The sequence below is a fragment of the Oryzias melastigma genome, linkage group LG7 (genome assembly GCF_002922805.2).
Source record: "Oryzias melastigma strain HK-1 linkage group LG7, ASM292280v2, whole genome shotgun sequence".
Classification (NCBI taxonomy): Eukaryota; Metazoa; Chordata; class Actinopteri; order Beloniformes; family Adrianichthyidae; genus Oryzias; species Oryzias melastigma.
Genome location: NC_050518.1, coordinates 21630947 through 21638015, shown reverse-complemented (window position 1 = coordinate 21638015; position 7069 = coordinate 21630947). Strand labels below are relative to the sequence as shown.

Sequence of the window (7069 nt, the reverse complement as noted above, 5' to 3'; positions counted from 1 at the left end):
AAATTGTGAATCGAATCGATTTTGGAAATCATTATCAATACCCAGCCTATGAGTTACAAATCAAGAAATACCCACGCACAAATCCAAAGTTGCACACAAATCAAGAATTACGCACGCACAAATCTGAGTGAGTCTGTTTTCTCTCCATATAGAAAGGTCTTAGCATGAGTTTGTTTTAGCAAAGGCCTTGCGAGGCTCACAAGCTGCTTCATACAGCAGCTTCATCCTAAAGAGACCGGGTCCTGAACCGGCACCAAAACTAAAAATATGTAAAACGTAAGATGTTTAAATGTCTCCTAAACAGTTTTAACCTCTTAAGACCCAAGCTTGCACTAACCCTCAACACATGTTATAATACCAAAGCCCCAGGTCTTAAGTAGAATGTGTGGTAATACAACCCATGAGATGTTCACACATGTGGATGCCAGGTCTTAAGAGGTTAAAGGAAGAGAAGATTGTAAACAAGCTCATGTCTAACCATTCTGAGACCTAAATATTGAAATCTATTAATATATCTTTTTTTTCTTTTGGTAAAAAAAAACTCATTCATTTGTACCTAAATTGAAAAACGTAAACACTTTTTTAAAATTTGTGCTGTAAAAAGGCTGATTTCAGGTCAAATCCTCCCAAACAAACCATCTACAAGCGGATTTCTCGAGAGAAAACCTTTTCATCAAAATTCCTGGCATTGTTTACTCTTCATATTTTTGAGATCACTCCACTCCTGGATGCTGACAGAATTCAGCATGTATTGAGCAGCTCGGTTTTCCTTATCTTACGTAACCCTGATCAAATTCAACAGCAGCAGCAGCAGCACTATTTTAATTGCCTAATTTTACAGTGGTGTTATCTGGCGCACACTCTTGCTGCAGCTCACACAGCCCACACATATTTGACACGCGCAGCCTTCTTCCATTTGCACGTGAATCTCCTCACGTAAGAAGACATACATGCAACGGCGCACAGCAGCCCGTGTGGCCTATATAGCCAACGGTTACACATACATGACAGACACCAGAGCTCACTCACAGACACGATGCAGCATTCTGGAAAACACAGAATGAGAGCAGGCGGCGCAGTCTCACAGGTTTCAGCAGCTCCTGCAGAAGTGATGGAGGGATGAAGGTGGAGGAAAGGAAAGACAAGAAGGAGGGAGGGTTATTGATCCTTTGCTGCAGTCACCTCTTATGGGAAAAAAGGCTCAGAAGTGACGGTGGCGTGCCGCCGTTTTCCTCTCCTGTTCTTGATCGGATGGTGATCAGTTTAATCCCTCAGTTTCTCCCTCCACGTATCTTCTGTGTTCGCCCACTGCAGGCCAGGCAGCTCTCCTCCTCCTTCTCTTTTCTCCTGCTGCCGAGTCAGGCTCTTTCTAATTATCATTCCTCTGCGCCTGAAAACCAAACGATCCTCTGCTGCAGCACATCTGATCCCGCTTCTCCGCCCGCGCGAGCGTGCTGACGGACGCCGCTCCAGTTATTATCACTGCTGGAATATGAGACTCTTTCCACCTCTGATGCGCTGCCGTAAAATAAAGAGGAGGAAGCGCTGCGTCCAGAAATACTGCCTTGATGGATGGATGGATGGATGGATGAACGGATGGATAGAAAAAAAAGAGGCAGGAAAAGCAGTCCTGCACACACAGACTGCACAGGCAGCAACATTTCCCTCACACCACTGAGAGGAGGAATTTATATCTCCACACATTTTACGGACATATTCATTAAATACACGCAGAACAACCCTGGAACTATCACAGGAGATATTGGGTATTTTAATAATATTCATCCTTAAATAATATCTTTATTTCTCTAAGCTACTAGGTAAACCAGAGGTCTGCAACCTGCGGCTCCAAATCCACACGTGGCTCTTTTATCTCTCCTTGGCCAAACATAAAATAAGTCTTGGAGACTGCTGACACAGCCATGTTGACTGTCGGAGTCAGCAGCTCCCTGATAATGGCTGCCAAACCAAAACTATCTTAAGAAAACAAATAAACAAAGTCTACAAACTAAGACTACCGAGGTCCAACTCCAAACTAAAATAACAAAACCCAGCAGTGTAAGACTACTGAGGACAAAGAGGGGAAAAAGAACAGAAAATTAAATAGATGATCGGTAGAAAACGAGCCCAAATGGCTGTTTTACTGTTGAAGGTTGCCGACCCTGAGACAAACGTATACAAGAAAAAACGCCAAAAAATCTCTCAATTTCACTTTAGCAGATTTGACCACTAGGGTGCAGCATAAGCAAGCTCTGACCACACTCAGTATGTAGGTTAGTCACGACGTTTGCGGCCTCATAACCATGTTTGAACATTCCTCCCCAAACGACTTCCAAGGACGACGTCCAAGATCGCTGATTCATGATCTTTATAAATATAGTAGAGTGTAGTAAAATATTACCTGGGAAAGATGTATTTATTGCTCTGAAATGCAGAATAATGTTAGATTTTAAGTTTATGAGCTAAAACAAAGTCGAATGCACTATTGTCACCGGAAGTAAACAAATCTTCATGTTGGTGAAGCTTCTGGTTTTCAGAGTAAATCTAGCGAGAGCTTTTTCCATTCAACAACTGACAATGAAGTTCCGCTCACTGACATAACTTCTGAAAAAAATGAATTAACTTTATTACCGGAGCTTTAGCTCCAGTGTTTAGATTCTTTTGGTTATGGTAACTCTTCAACAGAGTTGACCAAAAAACATTTTTTAATAACAAACACCATTTCCATCCATGTAAGTCTTTGTGTTTTTATCAGTTTTTTTATTCTGATCTCCTGTTCTAAATAAAGGTATAAATAATGATTTAATACAAATAATTTCAATTTTTATACATCCAGTAAAAGGACAAAGCAACAAACATATTAAAAAGAAAGAATCATGGTTTGATTTGTGAATCGTTGAGCTTGATTCGCGAATCAATCGAATCACCACCTAAGCAACGATCCTCAGCCCTACTACCAACAAGTGGCCCAAGAGACAAGACTCCTACAAAATATGATACACAGTGGGTTGACCATTCTGATGAGTGGATGGTTGATGCATCTGCTTACATAACATCTAGCTGTATTATTCATAGAAATGCTGTTCAGTTACAGAATAAAAGCAGTAAAACTGTTGGTTTCAACAGGATGAGAACTCTGTCAAAAAGATTTTCAACATTTAGTCCAACTTTAGATCATCTCTCAAACCAAATGTACTGACAAGGGTCTAAGTTCACCAAAATCTGGCTATAGATCAGAATTTATTGATTGATTTGAAATTAACAATTTCAGTTCTGCGTTCATCGCCTTTTTAACTGGATATGACATCATTACACTCCTGTATTTTCCAAAAGAAAGCAAACGGGCTCCAATATGAAATCTTGTTCTTTGCTTTTTGGCTGCTCCCTTTAGGGTCACCAAAGTGAATCATCCACCTCCATTTACCTCTATCCTCTGCAACCTCCTCACTCTCACCAACCACCATCATCTCCTCTTAGGTTCTTTCCTGGTAGCTCCAACATCATCACTGTTCCTCAATTCATTGTGTCCAAACCATCTCAATCTGCTTTCCTGCATCCGAAACATCTACTGGTCACTCCCAAAGAGGATATCTTCATCTCTGCTACCTCCAGCTGTAACGCTGCATGCTCAAAAAAGCTAGCATAAGTTCTCTTTGACAATAAAATCAAGGGAAATAAACAAGCATTGGAGCCACACTGCAAGCATTAATACAAATTTAATTTTTACTTAACCACTTCCTGCTGCTCTGTGACATTTACACAGCAGGGTGCCTGACATTACATGAATGATTAGTTTGCTAACACAACAAACATCTATCATTCAAGGAAAGTCCATGAAAATAAACAGATGAGATTACAAAAAATATGAGAATAACCAAACTATGGAACAGGGCTATAACGAGTATCTGAATGCTCAGATTCTCGCGATCTGCTCCCGAAAATTTGAGTATGAATATTAATGACGTCCAAATCGCTGATTCACGATCTTTATGAATATAGTAGAGTATAGTAAATTATCATGTAGTAAAATATTTATTGCTCTGAAATACAGAATAACATTGGATTTTATGAACTAAAACAAAGCCAAATCAGCTGCGCTCCTGTCACAGGAAGTAAATAAATCTTCAAAATAAGGTGTTAGTGAAGCTTCCTGTTTACAAAGTAAAACTAACAAGAGCTTTTTTTAATAACTGAAATATACTTTATTGTTTTATATCGTGATATATATTGTTATTGTGATATAAAATCATTTATATCGTGATATAACATTTTTCCATACCCAGCATGATCTTTTATAGTGCACCAAGTAGTGAGTAGTGTAGGAGTTTGGACACAAACACTCACAAAAAGTAAAAATAAATGTTTTAACTCCATGGTTGGAATGAAAACAGCTGTGGCTATACCACATGAAAACCGGCCATGCTCTGATCCCTGGTGTCTTTATTCTTATGGGGTCCAGATGACCCAGCCCTTAAATTGATGTGTGATCCCTCCCAAAGGTGGACAGGATTTTATGTCTGCCACGGACACCAATGAAGATAAAAAATCCTTGAAAAAAAAAAAAGTTCAGAACACTATCTTGTGGGGTCCAGATGACCCCACTTTTAATATAAACAAGCCTAGGATAGCACATAATTAACATGTTCAGCTGCTTCCTTGAGGAGTACCTCAGCTTCATTAGTAAGCCGGATGGTCCAAACCAGTTCTTCAGAACTCCAGAATTGTCATTAGCTCAAAATGTGAATCCCACCTGTGTTTATATTATTATGTTTTCATAGTTTAGACATTATAGATCTACTTTAGTGACGCCACAGCATGGATCCAGATGAACAGACACTAAAAAGAAAAACATCCTTCTTTAACATCAAGGACGTTTGGAGCCGTTTGGGTTTGCTGGGTCTTGGTGTTCTGGTGTTCCTGCAGTTGTTTGGTCTTTAGTCTGCAGCACATGGCGGCTGTGCTCCTCTCTAGGTCAGAGGAGGTCTGTGCTCCTGCTCCTCCTGGTCTCCATGCTGTACGACAGACCAGCCCGAACCTCACGACCGCCGCTGATGCAACAGCTTCTGTTCTGCTGCAGAGCACCGGGGAAGTTTCTGCAGATGCGTTGCTTCCCCGCATGACAGCATGGCTAAAAAACCCGCGCGGAGGCCGCATCACCAGAACCGGAGCGGGTCGGGGAGGATGCTTTGATCCTGGGCTCTGCGGAGGACTGCACGCGCCGCTTCCGCAATGACTGATGGGAAAGCCAATTAGGACACCCCGCGCGGGTGCTGACTTATTGAGGATGCGGGAACAAGTGCTCCCGCCGTTAGAAACACCAGAGCTTCATTTATTTTATTAAAAAAAAAAAAAAACACCTTAATTTGCTTCCGTTGACTGCGGACATCCGCGAAAAAAACCGACGCAGACTCACGCGCCAAACCGCAGAAACGAATGCTCACTGATAACAGCTCACCTGCGGCCGCAGTTCGTCCTGTCCCCGCGGAGGTGAATGGAAATAGTCCCTCTGTCCTCTCCAGGCTTCTTCTCTCTGTCACTGAGACCCGCAGCTGGGAGATGCGGCCGCTCGCGGCTGCAAAGATCCTCTCGCGACAGCAGGATGCTCCACTCTGCGGGAAAATGCTTTGACAAAAACGACGTCACGAGAACAGAAGAGGCAAAGGGCAAACAAATTTACAGTAGAAAGACATTTTTTTTTTTTTTTTAACAAAGCAGCACGAAAACTCAATCAACCAGCCAATCACATTTGTACAGTTTTGGACCTAGAACCAGTCTTGGCTGACCCAAGTACTTCTGGGTAAATAATTTAAAGAAACACTTCAATCATCTTTTGATCTAGTTTCAAAGTGTTAATTATGATTCAGCTGTTTTTAGACAAAATTACAAAAAAAATGCATAATTTTCTAGGACATAGCAGGAGTTTATTATAAATTCACCTCTGAGTTGTGGTACGGGGCAAGCCCGCCCCACATCCCGTCACCCATAACCGAACTCTGTTTACACTATCAACCCCTCACAGCCCCAACATAACAGTACCGAAGAAAAAAATGAGGAGTTCGATCAGATCTATCCAGCCGTACAGTTTAGATCCTGCAGATTCCAGCTCAGACAAGGAAAACAAAGACGTTCATGGATCTATTTGTCTGCATCATAACGGAGCGGAGCAGGAAGCTTGTGGCCTCCTGATTGTAGTTTCTACATCACATCTACAAGGTTTTTCAAACTGCATTTTTTTTCTTCTGCTCCTAATTTAGATGTAAAAAAAAACAATAAGAAATTATATTTTATTCTTAATTTTCTCTATATATATCCTCCATCGTGAGAAAAGTGGATCAAGAAAATGTTAAAAACACGAAAAACTTAATTGTCCTCAGAGTGGGTCTTTAAAGAAGTAAAGGATGAAACTGTGATTCAGCCCAGACATGATCAAACTGTCCAAAGCCATCTCTGGTCATACAGTCTTTGGTGTGGGGATAAGATATTTTTATTTATTTCATTTTTTTTAAATATGTGAAATTTATATTTTGAGTCACTTGAAATGATGAGGATTTAGTTGCAGAAAGTTCAAACATTCTTTAGCAGAGTGTGCAGAGTTGTCCTGCTCATTCATCACGGATCACAGAGATGAAAAGAGTGTGATGGGACTACCAATTGCTGTTTGTGGTCTCAAATTGCATCAGAGTGAGCGCTCATTGTTTTTGTCACTCTCTAACAGCTCTGTTCATCCTCCTCCTGGATCCTCTTGTGCTGCTGCATCCTCTCTTTCTCCAACAACCAAGTTCTCCAGGCAGGTATCCCTCACAAGCCACTGCGATCTCTGCTTAGAGGAAGTACAATTAGGAAATCCTCAATGGAAAGATTTGATTCACTCTGATAAAGGGGTTATCATCAAATAATCATCAGGACTTGTGAGGCCAAAGAAACTTACATTCCCTTTTTGTGAAGTTTGGACTATTAACGACCTAAACTGTAATGCGAGCGAATGTAAAGTACATTTTTAAAATACAACTTATTGTAATTTAGTGTAGTGGTTAGCAATCTTGCCTCGCAGTAAGAAGGTTCTGGTTCA

At 41.0% G+C, this 7069-nt stretch overlaps 1 protein-coding gene across 1 annotated transcript in view; it reads right to left on the bottom strand.

Moving 5' to 3' along the window:
- LOC112158869 (IQ motif and SEC7 domain-containing protein 2) overlaps positions 1 to 6124 on the bottom strand; it is a gene marked incomplete at its 3' end in the record, with an annotated part of 166813 nt that extends 160689 nt beyond the window's left edge. Inside the window, 1 exon segment of the mRNA XM_036212883.1 lies at positions 5456 to 6124.
- Positions 6125 to 7069: the final 945 nt, after the last annotated feature.